The following is a 14,982-nucleotide window of genomic DNA, read 5'->3' on the forward strand; positions in this document are numbered from 1 at the left end:
ATTATTCAGTTGTACAGAATCAGTCATTTCATAGCTGGACACTGTTTATACACAATGGGGTTAATTCTCAGGGAAATTTACAATAACAATCACTGAGACTGTCCATCACAGGTTTGCTGAAATAATGCATATCTTAATACAACATACAGGGCATTGATGTAGCAAGACCATGATTGTCCACCTACCAACAGTTCAACAGTCTTGGTACAACTGTCTTCTGCTTTCCCAGACACCATGTATTTTCCCACATGAGTCCTCAGATTAACTATGGGCAATTTTTAATAATAAAGGAAGTATCAAAAGAATATGGAAGGAATACACAGAGTCACTGAACCAAAAAGAACTGTCGACATTCAACCATCTGAAAGGGTAGTGTGATGGTTAGATTTTGTCAACTCAATGTACCTGGGAGCAGGTAGAGGTGGAGGCCAACCTCTCAAACAGGTGGTAGCCTGGTGACATCTCCTTGGGGGTGTGGCCTCTTGTACTACAGAGATCCTGAGCCGAATGGAGCTCTCTCGCGCTCCTTCACCTGCTGGATCTGGATCCTCTATCTGGTTCGTCAATCTATTATACCACCTGCCAATCGCAAGGGCCATCCGTAGACTGCCAGCCTTGGATTCATTCAGCCAACCTCCGTTATTGAAAAAGTATCATTAATATCATATGCAAGTAAATTTTTGCTGAAGACAATTAAACAACTGTGTAGCAATTCATTGACAAGGAGCTGCCTGAAACTCAAACTGGATTCAGAAGAGGACATGACACAAGGGATAGCATTGCTGACATCAGATGACTCTTGATTGAAAACAAAGGATATCAGAAGGATGTCGTGTCCGTTAGATTTTATGTCAATTTGCACATGTGGAGGGCTGAAGCCCAACCTGTCAATCACTTCACAGCCTGATGATGGCCTCCTGGAATGTGTGGCCCTTTTATGAGAGACATTGAGAACTTCTCCGCTCCTTCTGACCCTTCACCCTCTCTGCTTGCTGGAACTCTGTGTCTGCCTCCAAGGGTGGCCACATGTGGGCCACTGACCCAGGAAGCCAACCTAGGAGCTGTCATCTGTGCCCTGTCATAATTCCACCATCCTTGGATCCACAAGACTCGGCATCCACTGACCTATGATCTCCATTTCCTGTGTCACCTTTCAGCACCATCAGCCTGAGGCTACATGAGTCAGAAGAGGGTCCCAGTTAGCGTCAGACTTATGGCCTTGAGTTGGACTGGGCCGTGATGCTTTCTTGATATGAACTGACTTCCTGACATAAAGTTCTTCCCTATACAGATATGAGTGTCACTGTTTTGTTTCTCTAGACAACCCAAACTGCCACAGTTGTTTGTGTTTTAGTGACAATGTAAAGAAAGGCATTTAACTAGGTAGATCATAACAAACTATGGATGGCAAGGAGAAGAAGGGGAATTCCAGAACACTTCATTATGTTCATGTAGAACTTGTACATGAACCAAGAGGTAGTCATTTGAACACGGGGATATTTAATGGTTGAAAATCAGAAAAGGTGTTTATCACGGTTGTATATTCACCATACTTACTCACCCTGTATGCTGAGCCAATCATGTGAGAAGCTGGACTATATGAAGAATTGAGCATCAGGATTGGAGGAAGACTCATTAGCAATCTGAGAAATGCGGATGCCGCAGCCTTGTTTGCTGAAATTGAAGAGGACGTGAAACACTTGCTGATGAAGATCAAGGACGACAGCCTTCAGAATGGATTGCAACTCAATGTCAAGAAGACAAAAGTCCCCCCAACTGGACCAATAACAACATTATGATACGTGGAGAAAGATGGAAGTTGTCAGGATTTCACTTGGCTCAGATCCATGATCAATGCTCCTGGAAGCAGCAGTCCAGAAACCAAATGACATATTCCATTGGGCGAATCTGCTGCACAAGACCTCTTTAAAATTTTGAAGAGCAAGCATGTCACCTTGAAGACTAAGGTGTGGCTGACCCAAGCCATAGTATTTTCAGTTGCCTCACATGCATGTGAAAGTATAAGATATGACAAAATAATAATTTATAAGTTATCAAGGGTTCATGAGGAAGGGGGGAACGAGGAGGGAGAGGGCGAGGAAGGAGAAATGAGGAGCTGATGCCAGGGGCTTAAGTGGAGAGCAAGTATTTTGAGAATGATGAGGGCAACAAATGTATAAATGTGCTTGACACAAATGATATTTGTATGGATTGTGATAAGAGTTGTATGAGCCCCTAATAAAACGATTTTTTTAAAAGAAAAGAAAAGTTGAACAGTGAGTAAGGAAAACCACAGAGGAATTGATGCATTACAATTGTGCTCTTGGTAAGGAATATTGAAAGTACCACAAAACAACAGAACAACAAACAAGTCTGTCCTGGAAGAAGTACAACCACAAGGCTCCTTAGAAGCTAAGATGGGGAGACTTCAGCTCATGGACTTTGAGCATGTTATGAGAGAGACCAGTCCTTGGAAAAAGACATCATGCTTGGTGAAGTGGAGGGTTAGCGAGCGATCGAGAGAGAGAGAGAGAGAGAGAGAGAGAGAGAGAGAGAGAGAGAGAGAGAGAGAGAGAGAGAGAGAGACCATTGAGATCGATTGACACAGTGGCTGCAACAGTGGGCTCGTACATCGGCACAATCGTGAGGATGGCACAGGACCAGGCAGTGTTCCCTTCGCTGTGCTGTGGGTTTGCTGTGGGTCAGAACCAACACCATGGCACCCAACAACAATCACAGCGTTTTCCTGGAAACCTCCAGCAATAACGTGGTGAGAAGGGGGACGTCTCTGTGGTGTGGGCGGGACCCTTGGTTCTGTCCTTGAGCGTTATCCGGCAGTGGCTCCATCCCTCTCTGCTCGCCTGCCTCCAGTCCAGCTGAGAGAAACAGCAGCATCGGGGTCAGGAAAAAGAACGGTCCAAAAGAGCTGCACTGAGATGCTTTGGAGAGTTCTGCATGTGACCACGTTCTTCCATCTAGTTCTTCCACAGATGAACTACAGAACTGATGTGAGGAGGGAGGGGCGATGTGGTGTGAACAACACACACACACATACACACACCACCACCGCCATCACCCCGGGTTGAGTTTTAAAACATTAAAAGAGCGTCTTTTGAGACAAGAAATCGAGATAGCGCACCATTAACACTTCCTCCAGTCGGCTGGGGGTGGAGGAAGGAGGCCAGCTCCCGCCTTCTCAGCCCCCAGGACACATGGTCTCCCTTCCTGCCCCTCCCCACGGAGGGGACCCCTCCATAACAAGGCAACCCCGGTGTCCCTGGACTTTCCGGGCCCCGTGGGTGAGCAAACGGGGAACTAAAGGAGCCTCCCGGGAGCATCGGCAGGCAGTCGATTGCCAGTGGGCAGCGAGCGACACCCGCGGGTCCCCCAAGCGGCAAGCCTCTCATTCTCGGGAGACTCCGGCGGGGCGCGCTCCTGCCAGCCGTCTCCGGAGCCGGCCAGAAGGCGGAGGAGCGGAGCGGAGGCTCTTCGGGAGATCCCCGGCGCCCCGTCCCCTCTTGGGCGCGGGATTCGCCCCGGCGTCCGGCCAGCGCCAATCAGCTCGCGCGGCTCGGGCCCCGGCGCCGGGCACCCGGAGGGGCGACGAGCGGCCGGCTGCGCGCGCGGGGCCAGTGTGGGCAGCGCGGCCGAGGGGAGCGGAGCGGAGCGGAGGACGCGGCCCAGCCCCGGCGCCCGACGCGGGAGTCGCCGCCGCTCCGCCGCGGTAACGGGGCAGGGCGCTCGGGAGTCGGGGCTGCCGGGAGGGAGAGGAGAGCCGGGAGGGGCGGCGCCCAGCGCGGGGTCGAGCTCGGCATGTGGCCGGCCCGGCGCGCACGGACTTCAGAGGGCGCCTCCACGCCGGGTAAGCGCGGCCCGGGACCGCCTCCCCCCGCCCGGGCCGGCCCCGGCCACCCGGGCACCGGGGGCTCCCTGGCCCGCAGGGTCAGGCCACCGCCGCTCGCCTCAGCCCGGCCTCCCTGCCGCCGGCCGCGGGCTCCAGCCCCACCCGGGCGCGGCCACCGGGGCAGAGAGGCGGCGGGCCGGAGCCGCTGTCCGCCGTCCGCCGGGTGGGAGTGGAGCCGGGGCCGGGGCCGGCGCGTGGGCGTCGTGGGGCCGCTCCACCGCCGCCGTCGGTCAGAGTCTCACTTCGTCGGAGCGCGCAGCGGCTCGGGCCGCCTCGGCTCGGCCTGGCCCGGCCCGGTCCGACCCGGCCCGGCCCGCGGGGCCGGCTTTGAAGTTTTGCAAAATCCCCGGGGCCCGAGGGAGACGCGAGCTCTGCCTTACGGGACGGGGGGGGGGGGGGGGGGGGGGGAGGGGCCTCCGCCCGCGGGTCCCGGACCACAACTCGGCCCGGCCACCTGCCCGTGGGCCGGAGAGACCTGGCCCGCTTCCTCCTGCGACCCCAGAGCCCACGTCCCGTCCCGACGTCGGAGGGACCTGTGTGACGCGCCCTGGGCGCGGGGCTCAGCGGAGCCGGGAGGAGGGTTTGACCCACGCAGAGGGAGCCGAGGGCGGGCCGGCAAGCTGGGGTGCTCAGCCTTAAGCGCTCGCGGCCCCAGTCTGCCAGGGATGGGGGGCGGGAGGGAGGTGGGCTCAGGGTTTGTTCCGGGAGATTGCCATAAGAGATGACTTCTTTGTTCTCTGGGGCTTTGAAGGCAGACAGTTGGGGTAGGAGTGGAGATCTGCAGTCAGCGCCTTGGGCTACCTATCTCCCTGTGTGCAGCGCTAAGACACCCCGGGAGTCCTGGAAGTTTCCTTTCCAGCAAGAAAATGGGCTTTTCTCTATGGGGAGGTTGCTGTCATTCTGAACCCCACACTCAGGAAAGGCCCTTGCTACTGTCCTCTCCCCTGCCCCAGGCCCTTTCTTGCCCTGGCTGGAGGATCCCTGTTGGGACAGGGTTCTCAAAGGCAGGGGGTGGGGGGGGGGGCTGTTTCTGAAGCATGGCTATAGAACTGGCACTTGGCCCGGGGCCGGTGGAAGTGTGTGCAGTTGGATCTCAGAGAGATGCTGAAGCTTATGCAAAAGATCATCAGCCAGGACCACGTTTTAGACGTGGAGTGAGTGTGAGGGACAAGCAGATACATGAGGGGAGTGGGGTGGCATCTGATGATGGGTTTTCAGACCACATGTGTTCACTTTGACTGAGCTTCCCTACACTCTGGTATCTTCTGGAAGAAAAAGCAGATAGGCCCCTGTCCGCACTAAAGATGGTAAATGATGACTTCGTGGGTTAAGTGTTGGACTGCAAAGTCGGAGGATCAAAACCACCAGCTACTATTTGGGGGGAAAGAGGAGGTTGTCTGCCTAGTAACTGTTTACAGCCAAGGAAGGCCTGCGGGGCCACCTGGATGGAGGACAGTGGGCTCGGTTGGGTTTTCAGAATGAAGTTAACTGGCAGTAAGAGACATGAAGGTTCTGCCCTTTCCCTCAAACTAACAGAGGCAGGCCAAAGGGAAGAAACCCCACCACCATTGAGTGGATGCTGAGTCATAGAGGCCCCATAAGGCAGAGTAGAATTGCCCCTGTGGGTTTCCAAGATTGTAGCTCTCTATGGGAGTAAACATTTCATCTTTCTCCTGTGGAGCGGCTGGTAGTTTCCAACTTATGACCTTGTGGTTAGCCTAACGTGAAACCATCTACACCACCAGGACTCCTAAGGGAAGGAATGATACAGGGAAGTTCTCTGAGAACAGTATAACTAAGACCTGTCTGCAGAGGCTCCAGCTCTTGGACCTGTGAGGACCCAAGCCGTTTTCTAGGAGTAGAGTGTTGTGTTGGCGTCAGAGAAGCAATGGACTGTGTGCCTCCTTCGGGTCAGCTGCAGTTTTAGGAAAAGCAGCCGAAGCCCTGCCTTAATTCTTGACTCCCAGCAGAAGAATGGCTATCATTTCCACCAGTCTGGGGGATGAGGTGAAACAGGACCGGCCTCTGCGGTCTTTTGAAAGGAAGGGGGTCACGGCCCAGAGAGAACCCCTACATCACTGCATTTCTGTAGGACCAGACTTGCTGTTCCGGGGTCTCGTCAGAAATAATACCCTGGAAAGGCAAGGTAAGATGGGCGCTGGTGCTGATGAGAGAGAGTCCTTCTTGTTCTGCCCCAGGATCTCTGTTTTGTCTCTCACTTGCCCATCTGTAATTAGAAACGAGGGCTGCTTTGTCCAGGGAGTGCAGTTGATCTGACAACAGACATCATCTGGCAGGCTGAGAGCCTGGTGCAGGAACTGCCCGCCCCTCACCCAGAGGCTGGGCTCTTAGTCATAAACCCTGCTGATTTGGGAAAGAGGCGGGGGTGAATCTGAATCCAAAGAGGAGCTGGGAACCCTCTGTGTGGCCATTGAACAGAATGGCCTTGGCTGGGCCAGTCTAGATTCTGCCGATTGTGAGAAGTGCTCTGAGGTTTAGCAACTGGGCCTGACCAGTATTCACACAAAGGACGGCTCCTCCCAGGTATTCGGCATGGTCTATGTGCCAGGCACAAGGCCTTGCAACACCCTTACTACTGTACTGTGATGTAAGGAAAGCGAGTGAGCGCTGTGCTCGGCCCGGTTTCTTTAGCTCCTTCCCAGGGCATCCTCCCCCATTAAGGACAGACACTCTAGATGGCTGAAGATCTCCCGCCACGGAAAATAAAAGGCTCTATTTGTAGATCACAAGAGGTGTTATGACTCTGTTATTCTGGATAAAACTTATAAAATTGGATGTTTTCATTCCCACGAGGCTCAGGGGTCTCATTCATACAAAGTCCACACTGCTATGGAGTAATTATTTACCCTCTGAGTAGTGAACATCAGAGACTGATAAACTGCTCCTAAGGCCATTGAGTCAATACTGACTCTTGGCTACACTATAAGACAGGGTAGAACTGTCCCTGTGACTTTCCAAGCCTGTAATTGTTTATGAGGGTAGAAAGCCCTCTGTCCCGTGGAGCAGCTGGTGGTTTCAAACTGCCGAACTTGAAGGTCTCATCCCAGTAGAGTAGCCACCACACTTGCAGGGCTTCGACACACCACTGGTGGCTCACAGAGTAAACTGGGACAACTTCTTTGAAGGGTACTTTGCCCACATCTAACAAAATTAGAAATCTCCATGCCATCTGGCCCAGCAAGACCACAGCCCTGGGGGGTGGGGAGTGGCTGTGAGTTATGCATTGGGCTTCTGAATGCAAGGTCAGTGGTTCAAAATCGCCAGCCTCTCCACAAGAGAAAGATGCTGTCCGCTCTCATAAAGACTTACACTCTCAAAAACTCTGTAAAGGCTTTTAAACTCAGAATTATCTCAATGGCACTCCCAGTTTTACTTAGATATATGCACAGTTGTAGACAGGAAAGGCAGCCAATATGTTCATCAAAAGGAGCACCAGTTAAATGTCTCATGGCACCTCCTTGTTGTTGACTGCTGGTCAGCCATTGAAAAGAATGGGGCCTCTTACTCTGTAACTGGTGACAGAATGATTCCCAAGGTCTATGGTTAAGGTGGGGCGGGGGTATAAGCGTGTTTAATATACGAGAGTTTGTGTTATAAAGGAGGAGAAGGGGGAGAATGTCAAGGTATTTGTTTGCGCTGCGTTTGCTGCCTTTTGGGAAAGTGCCCCTTTAAAACCGTTTATGCATTGATACTTTTGAACTATGGGAGCACATTAGCTATTTTGTTTTTTAGAAATCTTGTGTTTGACATGTTCCCTGAAGTACTTTTCCAACTGAGCAGAGTAGTCCGCCCACCTAGGTTGCTTGTGAAGATCCGTGGGGAATGAAAGCCTGAAGACTTGGAGACCACACGAGCCTGTCGCCTCAGAGCCACCCAGCATACCTTTATCATGTGTCGGTTTGTGCTTAGCAAGCTAGAGGGAGCACGAGGCAGGCAAGATCTAGTTCTCTCACCTTGAAATGAATTTGAAGAAATCGAAGCTTGCCCTCTTTTTCCTGGACCCATGTTCCCGTAAATAAGAGGGAATGCAGTTTGGGTAACAGTAAATAGGGAAGCAAGGGGAGCACCATGGGTGGACAGCAGAGAGGGCAGAAGATAGGTAGGATGGCGAGTGCATTGATGAGGAACCCTGTGGGGTAGTGTTTACTCGGTGGACTGTGATCTGCAAGGTCCACAGTTTGCAGCCACCACTCCACTGCTCAGCAGAAAGATGGGGCTTTCTATTCCCATAAACAGTGACAGTTTCAGAAGCTCTCGGGGGCATTTCTACCCTGCCCTATAGAGAGAGTCGCTGTGAGTTGACATCAGCTTGATGGCACTGAGTTTGAGGGCTGGCAGATGTTGGGTGCAGTGAGTTGCATTGGTAACCTTGGAAGGAGAGAAAGAGAGAGATGCATGGAAGAAAAAATTTTGAAGCTATTCTGGGGTCTAGGGCTGTATTGCTCAAGTGGAGGTAGTAGAGGGTTATTGTCCATGTGTCCCCAAATGTCCCTTCGGGCACACCCCATCAATACAGATACCCAGCTCATGTGTTAGGCACTGCCTTCCTCCTTCTGGTGGGACAGAGTGCTTAATTATGTGTCTAGGCCTCCCAAGGCTGGGTCTTCCAGATCGCTGAGAGCACTCTGCCTGCATGGCCTCAGTTAGTCTCTTAACCCAGGTGTATGAGCCCAGGCCCTTCATCATCAAGCACATGCCTTCCTGCTCTCCCTTCACAGTAACCAGCAGCTGTGACCAGCTAGGTTTGGGTGAGACTAGCATGTGCCAGAACATGCAGGCTTTGATGGATGAACTAGTGTCTGCACTGTTGCACTGTCTGGGTAGGTTTGTGCGAGGCATGGCTCCGGAACAAAGCAGTCTGTGCCCTGGGTTTGCATTTCCATTTCTCCGCCTTCGATCTCTGTGTGTACAGGAGGGCTGGGGTTGCTGGGTGCACCGTGCGTGTGATGTTCCCCAGGGGGGAGGGGAGGGAGGGCCTGTCGTTGCTCTGGTCCAGATGTGGATGTTGCAGAGAGCTATGAGGATGGGCTTTTGAGGTCCTGCGTCTGCAGCGCAGGAGGAGGGTCCGGGGAGTCAGCCTCCTGTTTGCAGAACTCAGCCAGAGAGAGCATCTCCATCGTTGCAAGCTTCCTCCTCCCACGCAGCGCACTGGCCAGGCCTCACCTCTGACTCCATTCCACTTCAAAAAGAATCAGGTTTTTTTCCCCAAATAAACCCTGGAGCACACAGGCAGCTGCATCCCCACAGGGCTGAGAGCAGGAAGATGGACTGGGCTCTGAGCTAAGGCTGCCAGAACCCAGCCAGGGGGAGGAGAGCCAGGTGCTCCCACTACTTCAAAACAGAAAAATGACCGCACTACGAAAACTGTTTGCTCCACATCAATTCAGAAAACGTCTATTGTTTAATGCAGTAAGCAAACCACAACAACAAACTGAGCCCAATGCCATCAAATCGATTTACACTCATGGGGGCTCTGCATAGGGTTTAGGCAGCTAAATTGTTATGGGAGCAGAAAGTCTCATCCTTCTCCCAAGGAGCAGCTGGTGGGTTTGAGCCACCAACGTTGGAGTTAGCGGTCCAAATGGCTAACCCACAGCACCCCCACCAAAAAAACAACAAAAAGAAAACCCAAATCAGACTCACTGCCATCAAGTCAATCTTGACTCATGGTGATCTTGCACAGAGTTCCAAGGCTGTCAGTCTACACAGGAGCAAAGAGCCTCATCTTTCTCTGAGAAAGAGGCCAGTGGATTTGAACTGGTGACTCTGTGATCAATGTCTAAGATCAATGTACAACCCATTATACCATCAAAGCTCCTTCTAGCATAGGAACATTTCTGGTGATGGGAATTCCCCTCCTGCCTCACTATTTTATTCATCTGTTTATTCCACAAGGTCCATAGTTCAAAAACACCAGCTGTTCTATGGGAGAAAGACAAGGTTTTCTACTCCCATAAAGAGTTAAAGCCTTGAAAACTCACGGGGGCAGTTCTACCCTGTCCTACAGTGTCTCTATGAGTTGGCATTGACTCAATGGCACTGAGTCTTTTAGTTCATTCATTCATTCATTTATACTGTTAATAGATGATCTGTGTGCCTAGACCAAGTGCTGGGCTGGCTCTGCCGAGAGAAAAAAGCAACCTGTACTGCAGGTCCCTGCACCCCGGGCACACGCTATATCACAGAACATGCTAAGTGCCTTAGTGAAAACAGAGGCAAAGGGCCATGGGGAAACATAATACATGTTTAATAAACACCAATTGCTAAGATGAATATACAACATGATAAATACTGTCAGATACCACGAATGAACAAATCAGAAGCCTAAAAATATTTCTTTTGATTTGACTAGTAGGTCTTTAAAACTCACTCATGTCATGAAACCCATGGGAATCTGGTTCCCTTTGGGAATCATCATGAAAGTCTGCATATTAAAATGACTGAATATACATACTTGAGCTAAGTCAGATCATATCACATGCTAGATGCTATTGCAGACACAGAAGAGCACAAAAACTTTATGAAATACAAGCTCTAAGTTGCGAATATTCTTTCAGTTAAGCTATATCTCCCTATGAATTGGAGAAAGCTTGCCAGGATCCTATTTTAGTACAGGTTACCCCTCAGTGCAGCTGGTAGGACAGCAGGGCTCTGCAGAGCACCATTTTGGCAGTTGGAAGGTAGTCAGTGACTCAAGCAAGGGCAAGTTCAGTGGGATAGCCAGGCCAGAAGCCAGATGGAATTGTGGCTGGAAAGTGAAGACTTAGTGAATGTCTTTGGGGTACAATGTTGAAAGATGCAGACAGGGGGCATTGCCCAAGCCCTCGTGGAACTTGAGGTTGTGCTAAGACAATGAATTTGTCGCAAAATAAATATGTGATATAAGATTTTTTAATAGGAGTCCCTGGTGGTGCAAAGGGTTAATGTGTTCAGCTGCTAACCAAAAGCTGAAAGATTGAGCCCACTCAGAGGTGCTTTGGAAGAAAGACTTGATGCTCTGCTTTGGGAAAAAAATCAGCCTTGAAAACCCTACGGAGGGCAGGGCGGCTGTGGTACTCAGGGTGCACAGGGAGTTGAAATCGACTCAACCAACTGAACGGTGCTTTTTTGTTTTGTTTTGTTTTTCGGTTGAATTGGAGTTCTAGGGACTAATCATAAAAGATTTCAGGAAGTCATCAGAGGAAGTGATGATGGTGAGAGAAGCTCAAAGCAGGGAGAGAGTGTCTCCCAGAACGAGCAAAGGCTGTGGCATTTGGCGGGGCTGAAAAGTCGGTGGAGCAGGGGTGCAGATGGAAGAAGGGTCATGTGAGGTGAACGGGAAAGTAAGATGGGGTTCCCCACACAGTGGCTTATCGGCCACATTAGGGTTTTGAAGTTGACTCTAAAGCAATAGGAAGTCACTAAAGGTCATAAGCAGGAGAGTGACATACTCGGATTTTCTGTTTCAGAAGATCACCTTGGCGGTGTAGTCAAGGTCAAGGTGAGTGCAGGAAGGTGTGCTAAGAAGCTCTTGAGGCAGTCCAGGCAAAAGATGACTTGTTTGGGTTGGTCCATTTGTATGAGATGAAGATGCAAACAGTATGCCCTTGACGACTGACCCCAAAAGTTGGTGGTTCAAACCTACCCAGCATTGCCATGACAGGAAGGCTGAGTGGACTGCTTCAGGAAAGGTTACAGCCAAGAATGGCAGTTCTCTTCTATAACACGAAGTCGCCATGAGTCAGGATTCACTTGACAGCAACAGGGTTGGTCTTTTGGTTTAGAGGGAGAAATGAACAGGATGGATGTAAGAGACGAAAGAGAAGAACGCGTTGAGGATGAGCCCTGTTCTCTCGGCTTATGTGGCTGTGCAAGGCCCTGCTGTGCCCTGAGACAGAACCAGTGATCAAGAACTAGGGGACACCATGAGTTCAATCTCAGCTCTATGGAATTGGAGGAAACTTTGAGCCATCTGGGTGGAGAGGGCATTTGGAGGGAAGGAGGAGAAATCTGGGCAAGAGCTATGACTCTCTGGGTGGGTAATTGAGAGCATGACATAGGCGGGACTGCACAGGGAGAAAGGACAGACGGAGAAGTCCCAGGTTAAACCTCATGTAGAGGAGAATAAGCTTGAAAAGAAGGCGGAGGAGGCGTTCCCAGCAGGATAGGAGGAAAACTAGGAAGTTTCTTGAAAGCCAAGAATAAATGATTTCCTGAAGATGAGAAGAGAAAGCTGCTGAGAAGGCAATAGAGATGAGGGCCCCAAAAAAGCTCCATGGGCTTTAGAAGCCTGATGATCGCAAGTGACTTAAGCAAGAGCTGTAGGGACATGATAGGCCAAGGACGGTTGGTGAAGGAGAGCGGGGAAGGTGAGGTAATGGAGATTGAAGGTATAAACCAGTGGGGGGTGGGGGGAAGGCGGGCATGGAGAGGGGTTGGTTCGGTCTTGTTTTAGTGGGAAAGCATCAAGCGCATTTAAAAACTAATGGCAAGGATCTAGTTGACTGTAAAGTGAGAGGAGCGATGCTTCATTCCTGAGCAGATGTGCAGTTGTGAGAAGCGAGAATCTCTGTGTCCAATGTGCAGTTGTCGGCCATGCAAGGAAGAGGGAGCATAGGTGTGCATGTGTGGTGGAGAGATGTAGATGTCATCTGCTGAAGTGTAGGAAGCTGAAAGGTAGATAAAGGGAGGCAGGATGGAGGAGGATATTTATTTATAACAAGGAGGGTTAGGAGATGAGGGGTGAATAAACTGGATTCCCTAAAAACAAACCCACTGCCATCAGTTGATTCTAATGAATAGTTACATCCTATAGTGTTATTGAGATGCTAAATTGTTAGGCATTCTGTTAGGTCCAAACCCTCAAACTATAGAACAATATCATTAATATCGCATGCAAGTAAAATACTGCTGAAGATCATCCAACAATGGTTGCTGCAGGACGTTGACAGGGAAGCACCAGAGGTTAAGGGCAGATTCAGAAGAGAACATGGAACAAAGGATATCATTGCTGATGTCAGATGGCTCAAAGCAGAGAATACCAGAAAATACCAGTATTTCATTGGCTATGGGAAGGCATTTGATTGTGTGGATCATAACAAATTATGGATAACCTTGAGAAGAATGGCAACTCCGGAGCACTTGATTGTGCTCGTGGGAAACTTGTACACGGGTTAAGTTGTAGTTTGCAAACAAACGTGGGGATGCTGCATGCTTTAAAATCAGGAAAAGTGTGTGTGGAGCTTAGATTCTTTCACCATACTTATGCAATCTGTATGCTAAGCAAATAATCAGAGAAGCTGGTTATATGAGGGAGGCTTATTAGCAACCTGCAATATGCAAATGACACAACTGTACCTGCTGAAAGTGAGGAGGACTTGAAGTACTTGCTGATGAAGATCAAGGATCGTAGCCTTCAGTATGGATTACAACTTAGTGTAAAGAAGGCCAAAATCCTCGCAACTAGACCATCATGATAAATGGAGAAGAGATTGAAGTTGTCAAAGATTTTTGTCTTGCTTGGATCCACAATCAATGCTCCTGGAAGCAGCAGTCAAAGGATTAAAAGACATGTTGCATTAGGTAAGTCTGCTGCACAAGACCACTTTCGAGTACTGAAAAGCAGATATTACCTTGAGGCTTAAGGTACACCTGACCCACGGCATGGTATTTGAGATAGCATTTTCAATTGCCTCGTAATCATATGAAAGTTGGACATTGGAAAAGGAAGACCAGTAAAGGAAGAAAACTGGCGCACTTGAATTGTGGTGCTGGAGAAGAGTATTGAAAGTCCCATGGACTGCTGAAAGGACAAACATCTGCCTTGGAAGAAGTACAGTCAGACTGTTCCTTGGAGACAAAGATGACAAGGCTTCATTGTACAGACTTTGGACAAATTGTCAGGAGACGCCAGTCCCTGGAGAAGAACATCATGCTTGGTAAAGCGGAGGGGCAGAGCAAAAGAGGAAGGCCCTCAAAGATGGACTGACACTGTGGCGGCCATCATGAGCTCTGGCATAGAAAACAATGGCGAGGCTGGTGCAGGACCGGAGCCATGTTTCATTCTGTTGAGCGTAGGGCTGCTGTGAGTTGGAACCAACTCGATGGCACCGAGCACCAACTTCTGTGGAGTGGCTGGTGGGTGTGCACCGCCAACCTGTGGTTCATAACCCACATCAACTTCTGTGGAGTGGCTGGTGGGTGTGCACCGCCAACCTGTGGTTCATAACCCACATCAACTTCTGTGGAGTGGCTGGTGGGTGTGCACAGCCAACCTGTGGTTAATAACCCAGCGCTTGCCCCATGTAGCCATCCGGGCTCCTTGAATAAACTAGAAATGATGATATGGGAGCACCTATTGGTTGTGTGACCCAGAGCCCATTTCTTTTAACTATGAAGGAGAATAATACCCTGTGATGCCTACCCAAGAGTTGTGCCTGGCACATAGAATGACCCGTAAGTATAGGCTGTTGTTTGAGCCTTTATCCTCATTGCACGTGGCTAGCACAGTGCTGAGCATATAATTCATTTTAATAAAATGCTCGTCAATCCCCCAGGTGGTCAGTACCTTGAAAGTGTGAGTTGGGGGAAAGAGAAGCCCAATGGACATCTGAGCACGTGGGCCTCCTCCTCCTCCTCCTCTTTCTCCTCCTCCTCCTTCCCGCCCAGCACTTGTCACTTCCCAACTCTAAAGCACCAACCTCTTTATTCTCTAAGCACTTGGAAGCCTTTCCATTGCTTAATGCTGAGGGATTTGTATGTGGTGCTTATCCAGGCAGATTCTATTAGGGGATTTAATCATACGGGCAAGGCACTGGGCCAGAGCAAAATAGAAGAGGTTCTGCTAATTCAATACTCCAACCTCCTCTGACCTCATTCATATACAGAGGACAGGGTGTCTATGGAACAGATTCCTTTCATAAAGTCTATTGAGGCCACCTTGTGCTAAGATACATCATGGGCCAAAATACAGAAATGAATGAGAATCGTTTCTGTCTTCGTGGTAATAATCTGATCTCTGTATCACAAAGTTCTAGGGAGCGCAGGAGGAAGAGTTCCTACCTCTGTCCAGAGAAGCC

General features: G+C 50.2%; 1 protein-coding gene and 1 pseudogene across 3 annotated transcripts in view; one reads left to right on the forward strand and one right to left on the reverse strand.

The window, feature by feature from the left end:
- Window positions 1–3,281: 3,281 nt before the first annotated feature.
- LOC142422662 (protein FAM163A-like) overlaps window positions 3,282–14,982 on the forward strand; it is an 89,714-nt gene continuing 78,013 nt past the window's right edge. For 2 of the 3 annotated variants that reach the window (XM_075527983.1, XM_075527980.1), the window contains exon 1: window positions 3,282–3,724. The gene's annotated coding sequence lies outside the window, so the exon portion shown is untranslated. Of the gene's footprint in view, window positions 3,725–3,769; window positions 3,863–14,982 lie in introns of those variants that run through there. The other variant, XM_075527988.1, reaches the window with a different exon arrangement.
- The window catches only part of LOC142439196 (small ribosomal subunit protein RACK1-like), a 61,354-nt pseudogene continuing 49,687 nt past the window's right edge, over window positions 3,316–14,982 (reverse strand).

This window comes from Tenrec ecaudatus, chromosome 1, assembly GCF_050624435.1.
Source record: "Tenrec ecaudatus isolate mTenEca1 chromosome 1, mTenEca1.hap1, whole genome shotgun sequence".
NCBI classification, from domain to species: Eukaryota; Metazoa; Chordata; class Mammalia; order Afrosoricida; family Tenrecidae; genus Tenrec; species Tenrec ecaudatus.